General features: G+C 45.4%; 1 long non-coding RNA gene across 1 annotated transcript in view; it reads left to right on the top strand.

The window, feature by feature from the left end:
- Positions 1-24,363, top strand: part of LOC144144866 (uncharacterized) — a 103,715-nt gene that overhangs the window by 44,763 nt on the left and 34,589 nt on the right. Inside the window, exons 2-3 of the long non-coding RNA XR_013317360.1 lie at positions 16,222-16,284; positions 22,464-22,558. This is a non-coding gene — a long non-coding RNA (uncharacterized LOC144144866). The remainder of the gene's footprint in view (positions 1-16,221; positions 16,285-22,463; positions 22,559-24,363) is intronic.

Below are 24,363 nucleotides of genomic sequence, written 5' to 3'. Positions count from 1 at the left end.
GCTCATTTTGTACTAAAATCCGGGCGGTGCAAACTGCGATGGGCTCGACGTGGTGCGCTGTGGCAGTACGGAGATGAAAACCGGAAATTGGCGTCCTCACTTTTCTTAATTGGCGGCAAATCTCTTCGTCCATAACTGATACAGCAGCTCCTGTGTCAACCAAGGCGCAAATGGGGATTCCTTCCAAGTCTACTTCAATCGTGTTCGCAGGGGACAGACAAGGGCTTCGGTATTTCGACGGCGCCGCAGTTCTTGCCTCCGGAACTGCGGCGATTAGTTTTCCTCCGGGGCAGTCGGACGACGCCGCATCGGCGAGATGGAACGGCGTCGAGGAGAGACGGACCGACGGGCACCAGAAGAGAGTTCGTCACGAGAAGGCGGAGAATAGGGCGGCTCAGCATGGGCGTCGTTGTAAGGGCGGTAAGGAACATACGCGTTATCAGCGTAGGCTGGCCGCCGGTAAGCGTCTCCTGGCGGCGGAATCCCACGGCGGCAATAACGTGCGACGTGGCCAGGAATTCGACAGGAGAAACATATTGGCCGGTTATCAGACGTTCGCCAGGGGTTGGTGTGGAGCGGCGACGGGCGAACCTGAGTAAGATGTGGCGGCGGCTGTGGGCGTCGAGGCACATAAGCGTGAGCCGGGGTCCGTGCCGCAACTTCAGCGTAGCAAAGCGGCGGTGCAACAGGCAAGGGCTCGGGAGCAGCTGAAATGGCATCAGCGACTTGCTCCCGAATTATTTGATGGAGTGGCGACGACTGGGCAGGATCTTGTGTCGGCGACGACTGCTGCGGTAAACAAGGCAAGAGAGAGATCTGCCGGGCGACCTCCTCACGAATCAGCTCTTTGATGCGCCGCAGCAGGGACGGGTTTCCGTCGACTTCCAGCGCACAGAGTGGGTCGTCACGCTGCGACAGTCGGCGACGAGTCAAGGTGCGCTGCCTGCGCAACTCTTCATAACTTTGGCACAGGCTGACGACTTCGCTTACGTTTTGGGATTTTTCGCAAGCAGCATCTGGAACGCGTCCTCGTCGATGCCTTTAAGGATGTGCTTGACGGTGTCTTGTTCAGGCATCGATGGATTCGCGCGTCGGCAGAGATCTACCACATCCTCAATGTAGCAGGTAAAGGTCTCACCGGCCTGTTGAGCCCGCTCTCTTAAGCGCTGCTCCGCGAGAAGCTTGCGCACAGCTGGGCGGCCGAATACACGAGTAATGTTCGTCGTAAATGCGGTCCACGTTGACCTATCAGCTGGGTGGTTCAGAAACCATTGTTCAGCCACGCCCCTCAAGGAGAAACCCGCGTTACTGAGCTTCGTGACCTCGTCCCACCGATTGTAAGCGCTTACTCGCTCAAAAGAAGAAAGCCAGTCCTCGACGTCCTGGTCGTCGGCGCCACTGAACTGCGGCGGGTCAGGCTGGCGGATCGCGCCGGAGCAGATGACAGCCGGCGGGGAAGGTGGCGCGGTGTGTTGGGCATCACCAGGCATGGTTGACTCAGTGGGAGATGGTAGGGTACGACTGCGGAGCTCCAGTCTCAAGGGTAGACGGGATGAGCTGAGGCGGAGAACCCGCACCTCCACCAAACTGTAAGATGGGTTTATTTGCGAAGGCAAGGCAGCAGGACGCTCAGCGAAGGCAGTCCGAAGCAAGCGGGGCTGACGGCTGGCTCTCACGCGCTCTTCTCGCGGTCCAGGCTGATGATGATCCCTGTCCGGCTAACTAGTTCTTCATCTTCCTTGAAGCTGTATTACAATGGCCAATCTCCTTGAAAGGGTAGGAGATACTTGTATCTCTTCCGCACTACAATATATATATTTATATAGAAAGAAACGCTGGCAGTCTACAACGCCAAAGAAGGCATAGGGGAATGGTTAGAATATTTTTACCGTTAGTGACGTTAAATTATTATTTATATTAATTACGTGAGAAAGAAAGAAAGAAAGAGAAACACGCGCCCAGAGTGGGGACCGAACCCACGCCTTTCGATTAGATCTCGAATGCCTTACCAATTCGGCTATCTGGGCGACTGTGTTCTGCTTCACTTTCTGGGGTATTTATATTTACAACAACTGTATCTGACGCTTGAGGGTGGTAGCCAGCGCCACTCAGACTACACGAGGAGAAGGGGACCTTCTTTTCTACCCCCGGGGCGTGACGCGAACGTCTACAGCCTGTCATAAGCGGGTAACTGGCGGGAAGCCCTCTTATGCTACCTTGGCATCAAGGCTGCCAGAACCGAGGACCTCGCTAAGCTATCGCATGATAATAGGGTTTGCAAATGAGGGGCTCGTTAGAAAATACAGAAAGAAACGCTGGCAGTCTACAACGCCAAAGAAGGCATAGGGGAATGGTTAGAATATTTTTTACCGTTAGTGACGTTAAATTATTATTTTTATTAATTACGTGAGAAAGAAAGAAAGAAAGAAAAACACGCGCCCAGAGTGGGGACCGAACCCACGCCTTTCGATTAGATCTCGAATATATATATATATATATATATATATATATATATATATATATATATATATATATATATATATCAAAGTTGCAGTCCATATTGCCAGTGCTGTTTGGCGTTTTAACAGTGTTTTATAGTGCCGAATGAGCTACGATTGCCTTTTTTTTATGCAGGAATAAATAATTGAAAATTGAGTTGACCGGGCTCTGAGCATTCGTAAATACAAAACCCCACTGTATAGTCGAGAGAGGAGTCGCCGCGGAACTAGCTCAATGGTAGACCACCGCACGCGTTATGCGGAGGTTGTGGGTTCGATTCCCGTTTCCGGAAAAAACTGCGGATTTTTTCTCGACTTGAATTTTCAGTTATTTATTCCTGCATAAAAAAAAGGCAATCGTACCTCATTCGGCACTATAAAACACTGTTAAAACGCCAAACAGCACTGGCAATTTGGACTGCAACTTTGATATGTGTCCTTACGGAATCCCTCATCCCCTACGCCTGTGTTCTACAATATATATATATATATATATATATATATATATATACATTTACATATTTCTATATATACATATCCATATCAATATATATAGCGAATCAGAATAGGAACTCAGGGGCTCGTTGAATTAGGACAGAAATAAGGGTGCGAAGGCAAAAAAACCTCGGAAAGCAAAGGGGAGAATGTGGTAGGTCACTGAAACAGATAACAAATTTGGAAATGCGGAAAGAAAGTGGAGAAAAAATGCCGGCCGGATGGGACCCGAACCCAGCCGGCAAGTCCCACCCGGCAAACCAACGAGGTGGATCCGGATCCTACCCGGCGGGCCTTTCTTCTCCACTTTCTTTCTGTCTCCAATTTTTTTGTATGTTTCAGTGAACTACCGCATTCTCCCATTTTCTTTCCGAGGTTTTTGCGACTGTCAATCTTTATATATATATATATATATATATATATATATATATATATATATATATATATATATATATATATATATATCCTCGTGAGACCCAGTGTACAATATATTGCACACTCGTTCTCAGCGCCGTGGCGGTTTTCCAACAGCCGTAGAAGCTAAGACCGCCTGTACAAAGAATTGCACAGACATGTGCTGCCATCTAGAGCAGAGTGGGAGAAGTCGACCACGCGGTTCTTTTTGCGCGCCATTTTGACGATGGCCTCCGTCCCCGTGGAGTCGCGCTACTCGACCCACCCAATTAAGATTCTCTTATTTTCTTACCGCTTTACGAAATATTTTGAAATTTGTGTTGAATGGATTCTTGAATGTGTAGGGATTATCTAGAACTCAATTTTATTTCCCGCAAACGTATATTTTGTTTGATGTCGAGCTGAATTCTTTTGTGTACAATTTATTGCACACTGGGATTGAAGTACATTGCACTAGGTATTTTCGAGTGTGTGCGCTGTATGTACTGTTACGATGACCGGGCAGTAAATTGATATTTATCTCCACCAAATAAGCTTTTTTTGGTTTATAATACAACGAAGGTAATCACTAACAAAATGTCGCCCACCTTAGAATTCAGTCAAAATAATGAACAAGCGTGGTTTTGTAAAGGCTATGCAACAATGCAATATATTCACGCGATCATTCAGAAGAGGTAACCCTGACGCAGGAGAAATTACATCACCTGATAGCGAGTAGTACACCTCACACAGACACCTGACTATTTCATTGGGCGTGCAAACAACAGGAGTTGGAATTCTCTAAATTATAAGCAGTGAAAATTATTCACGGTAAATAAGTTGTAGACTTGAGAAAAGCGTATAGCTGAACTTTAAATATCCAGATTTTGTCCACGAAGATGGAGGCGTCTTCCTTTTGTGAATTCAAGAAACCACGTTGTGCCTGCCGACTGCTCTGTTTGCGAACATCTCTCTAATCTGGGCTAACATGCCGACAACCATTTTATAACTGCTGACTTTGAGAATACCGGGATACTGTTTCTTAGAATGCAATAAATATACTCACATTTGGTTTGGTTGCAGCAATTGTTATACAGAGAGGCACTTGAAACAAAATTAGCATGCATGTGTTGGGTATTTTGTGCATGATGTAAAATAAAACTTCCTTGCTGCAGCCGTCGCGAAATTCGGTGTACACCACCTCAAATTTTATATTTATACACCTTTAGTCAGTATATAAATCATATACGATAGGTTTCTCTGCCTTATTTTTCTCTTAGCTGTGGTCATATTTGAGCCTCAGGTTTTCAGAATATTTTTTGAATGAGCATTTATAGACCATTTTGTGTATCCATTTCGTAACTTGTTAGCTTGAAGCATTGCGAAAGTTTCATGCATGATCTTCACGAAATGTCTGCGCCATATTTATTTGAAATACGTATTCGGAGCTCTAGTTTCGAATATTATTCAAGCGTAAAAAACACAGGGCTGTAGTATTTTACAAATTATATCTTACTGATGATGAAGACCAAAGCGACTAGTAAATAAATCAATTATACTTCCAGTTCACCACGTTTTTATAAAACCCCACACTCTTAAAATTAGCAACTATTCTTTCGGAAAAGGCATTTCGTGAGCAGTTGCAACCTGTGCAGGGGAGGGCGCTGTGTAGAACCCCAATATTTCCGAACCTTTGTTCTTTTTGATATATCACACACGTGTCTCTACCGCTCTATGTTGAAGATTTTAAGCATGACGTAACCATCCAGCACAATTTTATAGCTTCCGATCTTCAAACTTATTGCCAATTTATTCCAGATGGTGTGATCCTATCTTATGCGGACGAAAAAAAATTATTCTTTGGAAGCAACACTTCTTTCTGTTGAAGCTATCAGCAAATCCTTATGCAATGTGTAGCAAAGAATAGACGTCACTGACCGATTTTTACAACGAAATATTTGACTGGACAAGCCCTTCTCAGAACGTCAACTTCAGTTACACTTTAGTTCTAAGGCCTTTACAGTAATTATTCAAGTAACCAGAATTGGTAGCGCTAAGCAAGCACAAATGAACGGCCTTGGTATAAATAATTTTTGATGTACTCGCATCGAGATAATGTCATCAATAGTACTGCTTCCAGTGCTGGCCACGTACTTTGGCTATAGTACGTAACCCAGTCATACGGCAATAACGGTCATGTTGTTATCGCCTTTACATCAAGGAGCGTGCGTGTTTAAAAAGAAGAATTCTGTTACTTAAAGCAAAAAATAGTTTCCTCGACGTGAGACAGATGAAATTGGCAGCGATATATAAACAAATAATTCACAAAATCAATAATTCGGCGAGATATTGGGAGTTCATGTTGAATTATTACAAAGCAGACGAAGGACGAGGACAGCGTCCTCTGTATTCTTTGGTGTCTTCCGTCTGGTTGCGCTGTAACACATCACAACTTAAATTTAGAATCAATTTGAGTCAATTAGATTCTCTTTCGAAGTATGTATAAACGCAACATTCTGACTGCAATATTTTTTATACCTGTGTGTTTGGAACTAAAGATTAGTTTTTATACTGCGTGCACCTTCGTTCACGTATCTCCGCATTTTTATGTAACACATTTGGGTAAGCTCCACGTATAGACAATTAGAGATTTTGAAGTATGGAAAAGCCAATTAATTGGTTTAAAGTTAGCAGTCTCATGCAATGTTTCGTAAACTTGGGATTCTAGCCTTTGAATGTTGATTAGAGTCTACTTTTTTTGTGAAACGTCACTGACCCTGGCACATAAATGAGAACAATCTATTTGAACAAATAGCTGAAAAGAATTACCAGGACTCTTAAGCACTCCTTGCGATGTAGTCATCGCCCCAGCATGTGTGTCCAATTTCCTAACCAGCACATGGGTACGCATAGTAATCGTCAAGATTACGTATCATGTCCTTTTCTTGTTCTTTCTGTAGTGTGCCTCGGCACACATCTGCATTCCCACGACAAAGCATCGGGGATATTAAGCCAGTACCTTCTTCATTTCTCGCATTCTCGTAAGTTCGTCATTAGCAGGCGCGAATTTCCCATGCATGCCTTATTGGAATTCGGGAGTTTTCTTTTCCGAGTGAGTGAAATGTACCTAAACCAAATTGGCAGTGCCTATTCTGTTGAGCAGCAATTATTGTGATCATGAGCACAATATAATGTGCGGACTTATTCTGCGGACCCTATCACGGTAAACTTGACCCTTATTCGTCTAAAGCAACCTAAAAGACACCAATTCGCCCTCTCTTATATAAATATTGCGTAGAATTTAGTTAAGAGAACAGGATACAGCTAACAATTCACTCGAAAGAAACCTAAAGGTGGTGGTAACACGCATTTATTTTATGTAAAAGAGATACAAAGACGCCATGTAACGCTTAGCGAATTTTGGTGTCTAGGGAAGAGGGATTAGGTAATCGGAGTTGGGGAAAATGTAGGATACCTCCAATGCCACATCCAATTGGGCCTGGAATTAAAGAAAATATTGAAGACCAGAGTCCTTGACGAAGTTTCGTAGAGCGACGAGCAGGCGCTGTTCTTTACTCTGATTAGGACTGCCTGGATAAAGCCAATCATTAAGGCTCGGTGGGATTGCCAATCCTATGGTTCTGAAGGCTTGTTCGCGACAGTCGGCAAGACGAGGACAGTCCCAGGGGATGTGCGCAATGTCATTATTGGCTGAGCACCGCGAACCCTCGGGGTCATCTAGACTGCCGAATCTTGTGGCGCGAAAGTGTGGGGTTCTTCTCGGTCCAGTTCTAATCCTGTGAACGATCGTGCGACATTCCCAGGAACAGTGCTGAGGTACGACTGGATGCTTCACTCCTAGAGACGCTCGTAGTTGCAACTTCCTTTCCACCTTGCGGGGGGTGTAAAATTCCGAGCTCGAAGCAGGTGAAGGTTCCTCCGCTGCGTTTTCACAGTTCTCATCCGTCTGCTCATCCTGAGATGCAGGTGATGGCACTATTACCGAAGGAAGCTCATGAGAATTTTCATGCTCAGAAGAGAAGGGTTAAGCCCGGGTGATGTCGCTTGTCCCAGTTGATGTGTCCCTTGCTGTTTGTTGCGCAAGTGCGTGAGCCTTGCCATTGCCTGAGATTTCCGCGTGAGCAGGTATCCAGAAAAAGGTCACAAGAGATTCGGGGGTCCTCAGCCTGCTGACGCGTTGCCGGATATTTAAGATGGCCTCAAAGGTTTGATCTGTCCGTTTTACACGGCGTAGGACATTGATCGCGTCTGTAAGAATCAACAATTCTTTGAAACATTCTTGCGTTTCTAGCCACTGAACAGCTTTCTGAATGGCTGTCAGCTCGGCCATCTCACGTGTCGTGTTGTCGAAAAGGTGTATCTTACGCTTTTCATCGTATTCTGGACACATGAATGCAGCACCCGCACGCCCAGTGACTGGGTCAACTGAGCCGTCGGTGAAAATTCTGAGAGCGGTGTTATACTCCTTGTCCAGCTGTTTAAGAGCCAAGTATGCTCGGGTCAGTTTGCGTTGTTCGGCCCTCCAGCCATGAATGCCGCTTCGGTGTCCAGATATTGGAGCACATGCGGGCACATCTGCTGTCCACGGTGCTAGCGGAAACTGCCTTCTGGGTTTTTGCTGTTGCAGTTTGAGATGTTGCCTAATGATGCAACGTCCGGCTGGTGTCATAGCTAGGCGATGCTGCTGTGCTAGGTGCCTGTCAGAGGTGAGTTCGGCAAGGGTGTTCATGCCAGCCTCCGTGTAGAGGTGCAAGCTGGGAGTCTGGGCTGGAAGGCCAAGGGCTATATTTATGCCCCGCCTGTTGCAAACCTCGAGCTTATTAGCTTGGGTCTTGGTAGGGCAGAGGTGCGGTAGGACGTATAGTATCCTAGATTGAATGAGACCTTGGTGTAGGCGAAGGAGCGTCTTTTTAGAACAACCCCACTCATAACCTGTGCACCGTTTGAGTATGTCGAGAAGTCGTAAGCAAGTATCTCTTAGTGCGGTAACTTCACTTTAGTTGCGTAGGTTGGCGTCAACTATGAGGCCCAGAATGCGGGCTGTAAAAACTCTGTGCACAGCTTGGCCATGAAGGTCCGGTGGTCTCGCATACGTGTACATATCATGTAAGTTGTTTTTTCTGGTGACAGTTCAAGACTACAATTTTGAAGAAATTCTATTGTGACGTCAATGCCTTGCTGGATGGTTCGTTGGTGTGTTGTGATATCACCTTTGGTCGTCCAGAGCGTCACCTCATCGACATAAATTATAGTTCTTAGCCACTGAACCTTGCGAAGCACCCTGGGAAGGTCAGCCATCAAGATGTTGAACATTATCGGGCTTAAGACGGCACCCTGGGGGACACCTCGCTCGAGCACTTGAGGGCTAGAGAACTCTTCTCCCATCCATACATTATAAGAAAGTTCCAGCAGAGAGCCCTCCAGAAACCTACTTAGCCTACCACAAAGTCCCCTTTCCCTCAAGAGAAGTAATATTGTGGCTGGTGGGGCATTATCGAAAGCTCTTTTAACGTCCATAAGGAGCAAAACGCCGAGGCCACCTGGTTGCTTTGCTGGCTAAAATTCATGGGTGATCATCAACAGGCTGTCGGGAGTCGATAGGTGTGTTCGACGACATGTTTTAACAGGAGTGAATACATGATCCATCTCTAGTTGCCAATTCAGGTGGCATGCAACCATGTGCTCGAACGTTTTTGCTAGAGTGGATATCAGCGATATAGGACGAAGGGCTGCAGGACCATTTAGTAATTTGCCGTGTTTGGGAATTGGTTTAACCCATGCTTCTTTCCGTGGCCGTAGGACGTCTCCTGTAACGCATATCTTATTGTAGTAGTCCAGGAGAGCTTCCTTGCTGTTATGGGGGGGTGCTTAATAGCGCTGTAGGGTATTCCGTCTCGGCGTGGTGCACTTTTGGTGTTGCAAAGGGGCAGGGCATCATCTAACTCCGCCAGGGTGAATAGGTTGTGAGGAAACCTTGATCATCGGGCGGCGTGGGAGTGTTGGGTTCTGCATGCCTCGTTTTTGAAAAGAAGATGTCAGCTAAAATTTCCGCACGTTCTCGAGCCGATACGTCCATGCTAATCATCAGGGATTGCAAAGCAGTGCAAGAGGGCTTGGCACCAGCCCTTGAATTATTAACATTCTGTACTTTGGCGCAAGGAACAGTGACAGATAGGGTCCTAGAGGCGAAAACCAAAGCTACGAAGGCTATCAAACTGGGTCCTGAAGATCCCGTTCCCGGCCTACGAAATCTCAACCTTCGAGCTGCTTGTCTTCGAGCTCAACAACGATTGAAATCAAATCCTACAGACCGGGCTAGGAGAGCAGAGCTTATCAGGCTTCGCGCGAAATTACAGCGTTATTCAAAAGGCCTGAAACGGTAGGAATGGCACGCGTTTTTTAATACGCTGAACCGTGCCACCCCTATCACAAAAGTATGGAATGTAATAATACAATGGCTGGTGCCAAGCCCTCTCGCACTGCTTTGCAATCCCTAATGATTAGCATGAACGTAAAAGTTGCCTCGTTATACCGCCAAACCGTTCTTGCTGCGGCAGCTCGCCAGGGGCTGGGCAAATAGGCATAGCTACCCGCTCTGGACGTTCCCCGTTGAAACGTACGATTGCCGCAATTTTACCCCGCGACGCAAACGTCGCGTTAACCTGAGCATATTCGCAATGTCATTGTTCGTATATGGTAAAGTCAATAACTACCCTAAGGCAATTTCTGCAGTTTTGAAAACCATAACTGCGGATACCAAAAAAGAGCTACCGGAAGCACTTGAAGCGCGTCTATGACAACCGGAAAACAACATTGTGCTAGGTTAAAGCGACTTAGCGGCTCCGACACGTAAAAGTTTTTTAACCTTCATTTCTAAATGGTAGTTTATCTTCACACATTTGAAATCCAGTACAGGCTTTTTATCTGTTTCCTTTCATTATTTCTCAATGGATCATGCTTCCCACTATTTGGGCACATTAGCGGCTGAATTACATTTTACGGGATAATTATTCCCCCACAAAAATAATGCGCCATTAAAGATGACCTGGTAGCTAATTCTGTAAGCATATATGCTTACTGTGATGCATATGTGCTTACTTCATGTCACGAAAGTTAAGATATCTTTTCACGTCCTCATGCACGTCTCGTCTATAATATTCTGTCTTAACTCTGTATTCGGTTTTTTGGTCACCTTTGCGGCCCGCCGACAAACTTTCCCATCCGAACCGATTCGGGCGTCCTCGGTGTGGTTTAGGCAAGATAAACTGGTTAAGCCTTTCCCGGGAACGTACTTTGTGTCCCCCGAAGAAATCTTTGCGTGTTGTCGAGGATCTTGCCTCTGGTCCAGGCTTAGCGAGGTACTGCTTTCGGTTGACGGCAAAGCAATTTTCCAACCCATTCATTGGTTGTTCTGTGGCCGATTTCAACAGATCAGGTTGAACACCTTCTGCATTAAGCCTTCCTGACCTAAATATGTCAGGTTGAGGAGCATCCTTCTTGAGTGTTTCTTTGTCTACTTTCGTTAACTAGGCCTGCTCCCTTGTCGTGTGAGGGCTAAACGTCAGTCCCACACAGGCGTTAGACATCGACACACCCTCCACATTTTCTATGACCAAGTCATTGAGAGGATCTTGCATGCATTTTGCGGTGAGTTTTCTCGAAAGAACGGAGTTTCGATCTCGATGTCTGCTTCCGGAAGGAACTTGATGGTTCTTTCTAGGAGGAGGACCGGGCTAATTTTTCCTGTGAAGTTTTTGGCAGGAACCAAGTTTTTTCGGACAATCACGGTGTTGCACCCGGTGTCTCGAAGCATACTAACAGTCTTGCCTCCTAGGCGTCCTTCAACAACAGGTAGGTCACACAGGGATGTCAGGCATTTTTCTCTGGCCGTATTTACGACAGGAATTTTTCTGCCAGTCTCCAGAGTGACAAATTTCGGAACATCCTACCTGGGCTGTGCCACGCACGATGCCTGCAGTTTTTCGTCTTCCTGGTGGTGGCAATTACCAGCCCTATGGCCAACCTGCCCGCATTTCCAACAGGCTCTCGTGCGCTTCCAACACTCGGCAGCTGTGTGCCCCTGTTTATCACAAAGGAAACACTCTTTTTCCGGTCGGGAGTTTCCTTTCCTTTGAGGCGAGTATTTTTCGCGGTACTAATGGTTGTGTTTCTCCTCCATGCAAGCTGTTGACCGTGAGCCAAGTCTCCGTTGTTCTTGTGCGTCTAGGTAATTATCGGCAGCTACCACCGTCTCTTCCAACTTGGCGCAATTTCTTTCTTTCAAGAAGACTAGCAGGTTTTTAGGGCACCTGTTCATAAACTGCTCGGTGATAATTTTCTCTCGCAGGCCCGCATAAGTCTTTTCAATTCGGCCTGTCTCCATCCACCTGTCGAAGTGTCCGGAGAGCCTAGTTGCAAATTGGCGACCGGTTTCACCCTCCTCCGGCACCAACCCTCGAAACTTCTCTCTGTAGCCTTCTGCGGTGTAACGAAATCTTTGCAGTAAAGCTCCTTTGACCTTCTCGTAGTCTAATGAATCCTCTGGACACAGGTGACCGACTACACTCAGTGCTTCACCAGTCAGGCACAAACTAATTGTGGTTGCCCACTTTTTTTTCGGCCACCCCTGACCAGTAGCGACGCGCTCAAACCTCTAGATATAAGCGTCCAGGTCGTCTCTGGAGTCGTTAAAAACAGGAATGAGCTTATGGGGGCTGATAACGTCTGAGCTGCTCGCTCCACAAGCTCCTCCGTCCCCGATGTAGTTGGCATCTGGTGCGTGAGCTCGGATCTCCTCGAGTCGTAGCTTGCGATCTAGCACTTCCCGCTCCAGTTCGAGTCTCTGGCGCTCGGCATCCCTCGCAAGCGCTCTTTTCTGTCTCGCATCCTGACTTTCCTGTTTTTCCTTTTCCATCTCTCTCTCGACCCATTCCTTCAGCTCACTGCCCACCAGGCCTAACACTTTTCCCACTGCGAGCAATTTGTCCATGTCCATTCCGGTGCCAAGTGCTCTCCTGTCCGCCGAAAAATTCTCTCCTGGACTCTCTGGAAGTTACGCAGAGAGTCCTGTCACGGACGCCATTTTTGTGATGCAGGTTGATTTTGCAAATGAGGAGGTTAAAATTTACCGCCCGGACAAGAGTAGAGACGATTCGGCTACGGACAAGGACCAAATGATATTGACGGGACAAATTACAAAATAACGTGCACAAATGAACGTCCAGCTAATTTAATGACAACAGTCCTATGATAACAAAGTCCCCTGCGAGGAGTTCCACTCCAAATTGTTCGCGCTCACGTGTGGGTCCCAGTCGGTGAGTTGACTCGATGCGCAGGGCTCGGTGCGCTGGGCTCGGTGCCCTTGTTGATGCCGGTGCTGTGCCGGTGCCGGTGTCGGTGCCGGGCCGATGAACCACACGTTGTGTTCGGCCCGGGTGTTCCGTGGATACTCCCGACTGGAAGAGACCAGGTGTTGCTCGGTGTGAAGATCTCCTGATCGTTGACGCCCAGCTGAAAGCTTCCAGGAGGAATGTGCGGCTCCGTGACGACGACCCCCTAGGCGTTCTCGCCCAGCCGAGAGCTTCTGGAACCACGTTCTTCCTGCCTCCAGCGCTCGCCACCTCTGCTTCCTCCTCTTTCTCTCTCGCGCCCTTCTTCCGCCTCCGCACACACCTCGTCCTCCTCGCTTCGACCTGCTGACCCCTGTCCGGTGAGCAGCGCCTCCTCACACTTACATATATATCTTTGATGGCTGAAAAAGACTTTGGACTATGAGGGAAATGAACAACATTTATCGGTAAGCCTATTCGATACATTTTAAAATACAAATTTGGGGAAATCCCAACAAACACGAAATTACGGATTTGATTGAACACATAACAAATTTAGAAGAACTTCTACATAATAAGGGGCGCCAAATTTTAACGACTGCCCAGTGGAGCACACAAGTCAAGGTACTCGATACCCGATTGCGCTCTTGAACTTGACGTCTTCGTGATGTGTCTGGCGTGTTAAGCACAGTTGGCATCCGCAGGGGCGTACCATCGTGATCTGCGGCCACAGTGGCAATTTCTTCTTTCACTTTAGTTCTGTAATTGTTTTCCCGCTATGGCAATCTATGCACAATCTTTGGCCTTTCTGAAATTTTGATTTTTTTAGGATGCATTCTTCTGTTCAAATGTTTTTGTGGCTAAATGACAACAACAGTATAAAATACATAATCCTAACAAATTGTCAGATACAGTGGTGTAGGAAAATTCCAAATTTCTGATGTCAATTGGTACCTCGATTGGTTAGTCACCTATTATAATAACCCCTCGTTCATCACGGCGAATGCATCACAACATGCCTTAATGCTAGTGTCGTCCTTAAATGCGGTTGAACGTATGCCTTCGATACACAATAAGAAATTAGAACAGGTTTTCTCTGCTTGAATCTATACTAGAATGCATTCATCGTACATTAAAATCGAGCCTTTATCAAATATTCAGTACCCTCATATTCATGTTTCGGGTAACGTGCATACATGCGTTTTGTTCGAGCCGGAGGATCTGAAAACGTGCAGAAAACCACCTACCTTTGATACCATATGCAATTTAGTCTCTGCCACTCCACGCCATATGGCGGGGTCTGTTTTTTATAATTTTCTGTGGGCCCCTAAGACTCAAGCCTAAAATGAAATGTTGTCGCACAACCAGAAATACAACACTTCGGGCAGAAATATGGCCATAGAGATGGGCGTAAATGCGTTTAGTGCAGCGTAATCCGATATCTCTTCTAACCTCTCTTCTTTTCAAGAAACGAAGGAGGGCACCAGAACGCTTGCCAATCATTGGATCTATTAATAATAAGAATATTGATATGTTAGAGCGCATTCCAAAAACGAGCAGCATGCTTTGTCACAGCAAATTACTTTTTCAGTGTCAGAAGCTCGAGTATTGTTGAAGGACTTGGACGGAAAACCTTGACAGCTCGTAGGAAAGTATTGACGTTAAAAATTTTATTTAACATTCCAAGCGATAAGAAAGGAATTAACAAAAACATTTATATAAAAGAACCTCATTACATCACTACTAGACGAGATAATCAAAGAAAAATAGGACCGTATCAGTGCCGCGTTGATGTCTTTGAATTCTAATTTTTTCTTAAAACGATCGAAGATTGGAATGCTCTACCCAGTGAAGTAGTCGCCGCATCTGATTTTCACACTGCCATCGATGATTTCGTGATGTAACATATAACAGTTGGGATTATGCTCCGCCATTGTATTTCTAAGAGTTGTTGCCCTTTTGTGTATTGCCCTTTTCTGTGATTGCTTTATGCATCAAGATTGTAACCCTCATACAATAATGCCATATCTGCGCTGTAGGTATATTTAATAAATAAATAAACAAACAAACAAATAAGTAAATAAAAATAAATAAATATATAAACTATACAGGGTGTTGCAACGATAACTGGAACACTTTAAAAATTTTTCCTGAGCGATCCGCCGCTCTGTTCACGCTCAAACTTCACATAAAGGTCGCATTTTGTGGTCTATTTTGTTTGACACCGGGAACAACAACGGTACTTACTTGTTTATTCTGAAAATAAATAAAAACGATTTTCGCCTATGGGAAAATGGCGGCGATTTGGACGTGCGAGCCCGAAAACCGGGTTTTCTGATCGTCTGTTAGCTCATTTCTAGGTGCATTTTCTGATCGTCTGCTGCACCATTTGGCTCCGTACGTGAATCCCAAACGTGCGTTTCAATCTGCAGGTGGTTCCGTCGTTCCAACATCAACTTGCCCTGGCTCGCACGTCCTAATCAGCGGCCATTTTCCCATAGGCGAAAATCGTTTTCATTTATTTTCAGAATAAACAGGTAAGTACCCTTGTTGTTCCCGGTGTCAAACAAAATAGACCACAAAATGCGACCTTTGTGTGAAGTGTCAGCGCGAACAGAGCGGCGGATCGCTCAGGAAAAATTTTTAAAGTGTTCCAGTTATTGTTGCAACACCCTGTATACGCGCAAATCTTCCGAAAATTATGCTCAATTGATATGCCCAAACATTGTGCATAGGAGACTGTACAACCATTTCGCAACAGGCGGGGGGGCGGCAAAATCACATTTGACCAAGCTCGAGATGTTTGTGCTATTCAACAAAATACCAGGACAATGCCCCCTCTCTTCTTTATTGTGTTATGGTGGATCGCTTTTTATAGCGAACAATGGGATCATCCCTCCTGCACCAAAGACTAACATAGAGGTATAATTCTACTAGCACCTTCCCAGTAGCCCCAGCAATAAAGACGAACGTGATCGGACGACCGCTTATCGTTACACTCGTTTGACGTCTTAGTGATGAGGCAGTCACTCAATTTTTATTATTTAGTATATCTTCATCAAGATAGCGGTTGCCAAGCGTCCTGCATAGCGTATAGAATGCGTAAAAGTATACCGTCAGTTAGAATTAGATATACATCTTTATGCAGAAAATGGCCTTAGGGAACTAACACTTGTATCCAGCAGTGGTGATATCAGCTCATGGTGCACTTATAACAAATGTTCATAAAGAATTAGGGAATATTATGGCGCCTTGGCCTTAATAGACCAAACTGTGCTTATCTAGGTTTCAGTGAGATAGCGTTGGTAAGTATTGTACAAAATCAATACTGGCGTTTATCCATACTGAGCACCAGTCCACAATTTATTCTTCTCAAAACATGTGAATGTGTCAAGAACAAACAGTCGTTCCGCGATCGTACGCTATGATAGAAATCTCGTCATAGGGTCAATTATGTTGATTGGTCTATTTGTTTCTTTTTCAAGGCTTGTTTACAGTTTTTTCCACGGAGATTATGAGTGCCCAAAGCAGCACACTTGAAGGCGAAGGTGCGTGTGACTTTTTTCCTAATATTATACTGTTGCAGAACAAAATTCTGTAGAAATTTAAAAAATGCCCACTAATACGCAGCATTCTTATGCAACTTTTCTAGTGTGTCACTTCTTAAAGCCAAATATAACTATGAGTAGCCAAAGGCATTTAGTGATTTCATTATTCTTTTGAAGTTTTGATTTCATGCTTTTCGGCAATGATCTAAGCTTGTACCATTATAGCGCTAAAGTGCTTTTTCTTCGTTAATTATGTCATTTTTTCCTAAGATGTGAGGCGTACTCGAGAGGTGATCCCTTTACGCTAAGTTTTATTCCTATTTCCAACATATTTTGATGACATTGTTTAGTCTTCAGTTTTGGGGGGATATATATGGGATGTATATTTTTTATCTTGCCAGATAGCTTTTTTGGAAAAGGTTTTTTTCAAATACTTTTTCGTTTTACAAATTCTGGCAAACAATTTATCTATATTTAAGGTACAATAATGCGTTAGGGTGCAGTTCCGCCAAATCTGCCTTTTTTGGCTGTAAATGCAAGGTATTATATGGTTTGCCGTTTTCGCTGTTTGTTATTCGTATTTACAAATGTTTTGTGCGCCCATTTTTTTTTTGTTTAACCTTCGGATTGGGGACAGATGTATCCCATGGGTATTATAACTTTTCCAGATCGTGTTACGGATTTTTTTTTATTTTTTTTATTTTCTCTTATTTATAGTTTTCAAAAAGTCTGTCTAACCTTATATCTCCATTTACGATATTCCAACGATCAGAGGCGCTACGTCCACAAAATTTGCGTTCTCCTCTGAATACAGGGCACAAACGGTGCTGGCTTTCGGGGTTCTCGGCAAATAATGCTCCGCATTTAAAGCAAAGGCCCAATCCCCCCCCACCACCCCCTGCACTTCTTATTTTGGTCATTTAATTTCAAACGAATTCAATAAAAGAAGCTTGCGAGACGTTTGTGTCCACTTCGCAGCGCGTGTGCTACAAGGTCTACCCATTCCACTGGTATCTCAGGGGAAGTATACCCGGGCTTGTCATGATACCAAAAGCGTCCACGCTTTGTAAGCAGCTATTTAAAAATTGGGATTGAACAATGTACGAGAATACCACGGCGCCAGCAAATATTCGCCATTGTAATAGGGCACATTCCAAAATTCACGCCTCCATAGGTTGACGAAAAGGCCACGAACACAATAGAACAAGCGGAAGAACGCGGCAATTCTGCTAAAAAATCTAGTTTTGAATAGGGTATGAAAGAAAGACGACAGCTCTACGCGGTCGTTTTTAAGAACGCAGCTTTCATTATCATGTCCTTATTCTTTTCTGTTATAACCTTTACCAGATTTCCTTCCGTTTGCTTTATTTGCAGAAGGTTTGTTCAGTTTGTTTGTAGATATTTTTGAAACCCCTCTGGTTTACCGCACTATATTTTTAAGGATTTCGGGATTTCGGCATCCCATAAATATTCTCTTCTACATATTTGCGTGTACTCAATGACGGAGTTTCGGTTTGAAAGGAATTAACCCGGCTTGGAAGCACAGAAGGTTTCATACTTTGTGGAAAGGCGTGCACACTCATAAAGAGAGATTTTTTCCTGAAATACTGCTTCTAAAAGACGTTATTGGCACTTTTTCTGCGCTATTTGTTCCATCAGGGGAAGCTCGAGAACGCCGAAAAGAAATTTAAATTATGTCAGGGTTCCCAATAGAATATACACTCGCATAACAATGTAAAAAAAATATCAGACCACGTCAGGAGCGTTCTCGGTCACAAAACGTGAGTTTTATAGGGCTATATTTCCTACATTGCGAAATGCTGGCGCCAAAGACTACCAAAAGCATTGTTCCTGGTATTCAGTGGATATTTTTTTATCACAACTGCACTCGCACATTCTTTCACTGGCATATAACTGCGGCCGACAAAAGCCATCTAAAATACTGCTCCACTGCTCACAGTGGTTTGTTTGGGATTATCAGGAGCCACATAAAAATAAAAATACTGAACATATTTCTTACCGATCGGCAGGAGTATGCTCGGTTATTGCGCTGCGTTACTCCACACAGATATTTTGCCTAATAGGTACCTCGCTGCGGAATTAGTATTTCGTACTCGGAATATGTTGTAATCTGTTCACCGAAGAAAAAAGTAGTACACTCAACATTTCTGAGCAACAAAGCTAATCTGTCACGCAATGCGTGCTCATTTCTGGAAACATGAGCTCCCACTATGTAAGAGTGTGTGCTAAAACGAAGGGTGTGACGCTACCTTGTCGCGTACTTAGAAAATAATGAGTTGTAGCAGAGCTGGGTGTGGGTGACAGATTTTTAACTGCAGAGCTGTTGAGTCCGAGTGTTATCTGTCCGTCGCACCCAAAAACCTCGAGCCCTCATAAAAGATTGTGTTTTGAGAGTTTCCGGGAATCGAACCCGCGACCTTTACGCCGTGCAACCGCAAAAATAACTGCAAAGACGAAGGGTCCAGCCAGCACATTGCACCAGACCTAACGACTCGTTTCGACATCCATCGCCACCACATGTATTTCCAACTGCGCAAACAACCAACGAAACACCACACCTGTGACTATTTCACAGGAAGTCACACGCGGACAGTTGCAGAAAACAAAAGTTTACGAAAGATGTCTTGCCGAGTTTACGGAAGATGGCTTGACGGCGTCTCACCACACCTCGGTCCGGGAACGGATGTCTGAGGTGTCGGTGACCGGGTGAGATTGTGGCTGAGGTGCTGCTCTCCGGGCATACACCACCAGACGCACATGGTGTAAGTTTGCGTCGATGCTAAGCCTCGATCGCACAGCGCTATAAATTTACCCGTTTCGGGTTTACGACGCAAGGCATGCGCGCACAGAGGCTGTAGGAGCGCTTCTCAGAAACGGGAACGAGAGGTACGCCAGGCCCGCTCACCGGCCCGGAGGTCCAAAAACGCAGGAACCAGAGGTACACCTGGCCCGCTCGGCAGAACGGAGGTCCAAGAAAACAGGACCTAAAGGTACGCCAGGCCCGCTTGCCAGCTCGGAGGGCCAATAACACATCAACAAACCATTGATCGAGAGGCTTCGTTGCGACCTTCGCGCGTCTCCGTCTTCTTCCACTTTCTCGTCATCGGTAACGCCCGTCATTCAGACTCTGCCACGCTTGGTCTGATGAGGCGTCGGCAATTACGTCGAAGCTATATTCCCCGTAGCATACCTCCACTACAATCCCACACTTTACCACACTGACCACTGGGCCACACCAAAGCCCGAGGGGTACGGGGTTAGATGCGGCGGGGAACAATAACATGCGCGACATTATGTGCCCAGAGCATGCAAAAAATATTGAATCTTGCCATACTAAACCGACTCATTATTAGACCGAAAGACAAATGGAAATGAATACTGAACCCTTAATACTAAATCAATATATACGGGAAGGGAAGATAGGAAACAAATACTGAAAGAACAAAAAAAACGATAACCTAACTTTACAAATTAAGCATAAGAGAAAACAAATAAAAGGCCGCCGCCGCATGACACAAAATGAAACGAACCTGTGAAAAAACGCTTCCCGTTGTCTAAATCTAACCTGGACCACTCGCGTTAGAAAACCGGCTTCTGTTAGATTGCGTTCATGGTGTGATTTCTCGCGTACTCTTCTCCTAACCAGTTCACGAGCGTTCGCGCCTTAAGTGGGGACCGCAGTCGCCGAGTTCACGATGCCGGTTGCCGTGGGTTCTAGCGCGTGCTAACGCGTTGTACTTTGGGAGAGATGTGAAAGGTTGTGTACAGAATGGTTAAGGCCTGCCAGTCACGAGGAACCTTCGGCGGCAAGTTTAAACATTTATGTGAGGTGGTACAGCCGGGTCTCCGATGAAGGGAGAGGGGTGGCCAGCTCTGCTGTTTCTCTAACCTTGGAGCACTACTGCAAGCTGCACCATTTTTTTTGTATAAGGAAACCTAGTGCTCGCCGGTTTTTACCTTAAAGACATTTTAGTGAGCTCCTTTTATAGTTCCTAGTCTTTAGCGCTCGACTTCACGTAATGCGGGGGATATTTTACTCGTGAACATTCGCTGAGAATATTACATGAGCTCCGGATTGAAAACCCTCATGAAATGTTACATAAGATTTATACAACATTTTGAAAATATACAAACTAACACCTACTTGGATATTTTGTTGGTATGCCACTGCAATAAGTGTTAAACTTTACATACTCTAATCAGGGCGCTACCGCATCTGCTTCCTCCATCGGTGGGACGGGGAGCGGAATATAGAGCTGATGTAGTGTCTTTCACGGTGGCGTACTTTGTCAGACTTCCCCACCCGTGGCTAGGGCCTGGTGCATCTCTACCAAGGGCGATGTGAAATCAACTCCGGAGCGTGTACAATTTTCATCGAGGCCCTTCAAAATATGACAATGGAGCTTCTAGCACACGATGATCAGGAACAACTCTAGCACAGGTGGGTAAGTTTAGCCACAAGCATCATGAGAGCCCGATGAAACAGCCACTCGTTTGTACAAAACGGCACCACAAGTAGGCAAACTATTGCGCAATAATTTGCGCTAGACGTAGCCCCTTATCTTCCAATGACCTACAGGCGAACAATGTTTGCGGCTGCATCGACGCAAGGTGTCTTACGCTAAGCTAACGCGGTAAGGGTGAGAACAACAGGATACCGCCGCCAAGACATGTACAGTACAAACCCATACCCTCAGAAATACTATCGCGGATTTGTTCTGTAGGTGTGCAAACACGGAATATTTAACTAGGGGCCAACATTCCTGGTAATATTTTTACGCACAATTGCATCATTTTAGAAATAACGCAATTTAATTTTCGAGATTGTCTAGGAAAGAATGCGGACTACCATGGTCGACGCCATGTTTTCAGATTTACAAGTGAACGATCTTAACTGGGACGTCCAAGAAGACTTATACCGCGCGGATAACGCCCACCAGCTTTCTTTATACATATAACAGATCAGAATCTGGTGGATAGCAGACACTAGAACCTGGGATAATGAGACGCCGAGGAACATCCAGGATATCATGTGCGGCTTTATACTCCAATCCCCTTAAGCGGTTTTCGAGCGAAGCTTCTGCTGGGATATTCTGGATCTTTTAGTAGTCAACGACGGCTTGGCCTCCTTCTTTATTGCGGCATTTATCAAGACGTTTTGCCCGTCGGAATTTGTCCCGTAAAATTGACATCATCCTAGTGGTTCGGATGGACCCATAGCACGTGAGATAAAGTTTTGTCAACACACTAGCTAAATACTACGATGATGCGCTCTGCGCGATTGGAAATGCTGCAAGGAGCGCTGCATACATCGTTTTGTGTATGTTTTAATGCCAGTGCTAAAACCAAACGCTTTTAAATCCATGCTGTAACCTGAAAATTCCTTTTCTTCTTTCGGCGCTGGAGTTTGTCTGACTGCTATTTTTTAGGTTTGGCTGCTAATTCAACATGTGCCCTTTGCCAAAGTTATTCAGCAGCAAAATATTTCGTTTGAAAATATTTATTTCTACAATTACGTTGCTTTCTTTTAGACTACGTCAATGTTACATGGTAATTATTACTAAATAATACTCTTATACTCTATCCTGCGGCTGCCACTTATCTTTTACCAAACCAAATTCACAGTTTTATACAATGCTACATGCACAAAAGAAAACATAATCACAATCGCGCAGATAAGAAAAATCCCCAACATTGAGAAAGTTAGCGCTTAAGGAGATCTATTTAAACATGCGCAGGAATATTTTGTGCTCCTCTGATCTTGCGTTCTTCATTGAACTAAACACATTCACTTTTTTGAAAAAATCGCATGATTACTTAATATATCTCCACGTCGCCAACTGTGCTGTCATTTCCAGGGCAAAAGCGTTTTCTAACATTTATTTAGTTTTAGAGGGCTGCTGTAAAACATTGAAGTGCTGACTAACATTCCGAAGCTTAAGGTGCTCAAACAATTTGATTATGACGTATCAGGTTTTTCACGGGCAAACAACTTCGGCGCGCTTTCCAAAAGAAAAACATGGAGACTGGAAGACGTAAATTGGCCACGAGAAGATGGCAGTTTTTTGCTACCAGCCCCTTTCTCCTTCTAATATAATAAATAATGAAGACTCATATCTCCCCCTACTACAGGTTTTAATAATACTTCTATATTCCAGTTACGACGGAACCTGCGGATTACGATGAGAAAGACATTGCTGCTTCTGCTCCGTGTAAGGGCATGGCTAGTTACTATCTCCATAACGGAACCCTTGTAAGTACTTCATATACAGTATACCTTCAAGGCGAAAAACCTGATTTTATGTTCATTCAATTTTTATGTCTATCAAGAGTACTGATCAAGTCAAAAAAGCGTAGCAGGTCTTGATTTCGTTTAGTATCATCAGACTAGTACTCGTCTACAACCGTAAACCAAGATTGGTGGCTTGCGCTTGTACACGATCGGTTGGTTGAAACCAGCGTTGCCCGTTTCGCACAATGCGGCTAGTGAGAGCGATGAGACACCCAGTGAGGCCAGCGGGGAAGCATAACTTGTGTAGAGCAGTGATGACGTGCTGGGTATAGTGTATGGAACAAAGAGGACTCGTATATAAGGTTCTAATGTCGGCAAATTAGAAGTGGCCGAGTTGTCAACAATCCGAGGACTACTGTCACAGAGCAGTGGGTAAGCGATATTTAGGCAACTGCTGAAATTTCCTCACAGTAATTGCAGGTGAAGTAGACATACAGAAAGATTCATAAACCTACACGCACACATGTGTACATAAGTACGTGCATTCGCACAGAGGGCCAAACACTTGCCTATAAAAACATTTGTACCTCCAGCCCTATGGTGCCTCGCAAAAAAACAATCTGAGGAGGACTACTTTGGTGTAGGGAAGCCTTAGCGCATAACGTTGGTCATGAGCGTATTTGTAAAACTTTCTGCTTGCGCCGTTCTGAGAGGTAACTAGTTGAAGTTGAACTCGCTGCTATACAGCAGTGTCGGGCGGTCGAGGTAGCCGTCCCCTTCATAGTTGGTTCTTATTTTTTTTAGTCTGACGCCTGGTCATGGTTTGTGAAGCAGCATTTTCCCAGCCCTGTGTGCAGCGTGTGCTGGTTTAGCGGAATGGTGTGTGGCCATTGTCTCTACCGTCGGTTGTCACGTTGTCTTTTTAAAGCGAATCTGTAAATGGCTAGGATTCAGCAGGTCATCTCCGGTCATAGAGCGATGTAGACAAGAATCGCTACAGAGCGTACCGCCACCTTGTGGGGCAAACTGAAACCCCCGGAATCGCAAAACTGCGCTCAGTATTACGGTGTTCCAAGGGTGGGGGGGACGGGGGTTGCGGAGAGGGGGATAGGGTGAAAGAGTAAGTTCGCGTGCACGGGCGTTCGCGTCTGCTGTAAATACATAATCTTTGTCGGTCACCTTTACGGCGCACTAGAGCATGCGCCGGGATTACCATACCCGCGCTATAATAAAATGTAATTGTGTCTACCCACGATTCCTGTGTTTTTTTTTTGTCTGTGACGTGAAGATCACGCCACTGTCCTTGTCAGTTGGACTCGCGACTTCACATGGGTCGTACCCGTGTAGTACGTTCCGAACAGCAGCAGCGGGAGTATAAGGTGCGTCGACGCGCCAACAAGCGAGAATGGGCACGCCGCCAACGTGGAAGCGTCGTTGCCGCGGCTCTCAGTCCAACAAGAACATCAACTACCGACCAAGCTCCCTCCGACGAAGACATCACCCACGTTGAACACCGACGCGAGCGATATCGTCAAAACAAACGGAGCCGTCGAGCCAATGCCACCGAGGATTATCGGGCACGGGAAGCCAAACGCAAGAGTGACGTATATCACGGCGCCACCAAACCATCGGAACGCTTCTCCAGTGCGACCTCGAGGTTCCGGAAAGAATTCATCGAGAATCCTTTCGGCGCCGCATGAGCTGTTTGTGACCGTTCGTGGTTCGCCGGATACGTGTCAATGATCGCCGGCGTGCGTGGTGCGTAACTGCGTGAAGTGGCCGCGGGTGTGTTGCGGCAGTGCATCTCCTCAGAAGACGTCGAGCAA

This window comes from Haemaphysalis longicornis, unplaced genomic scaffold, assembly GCF_048455015.1.
Source record: "Haemaphysalis longicornis isolate Haplotype H1 unplaced genomic scaffold, Haemaphysalis longicornis Haplotype H1 scaffold_7, whole genome shotgun sequence".
NCBI classification, from domain to species: Eukaryota; Metazoa; Arthropoda; class Arachnida; order Ixodida; family Ixodidae; genus Haemaphysalis; species Haemaphysalis longicornis.
This window is presented reverse-complemented; position numbering and strand designations above follow the sequence as displayed.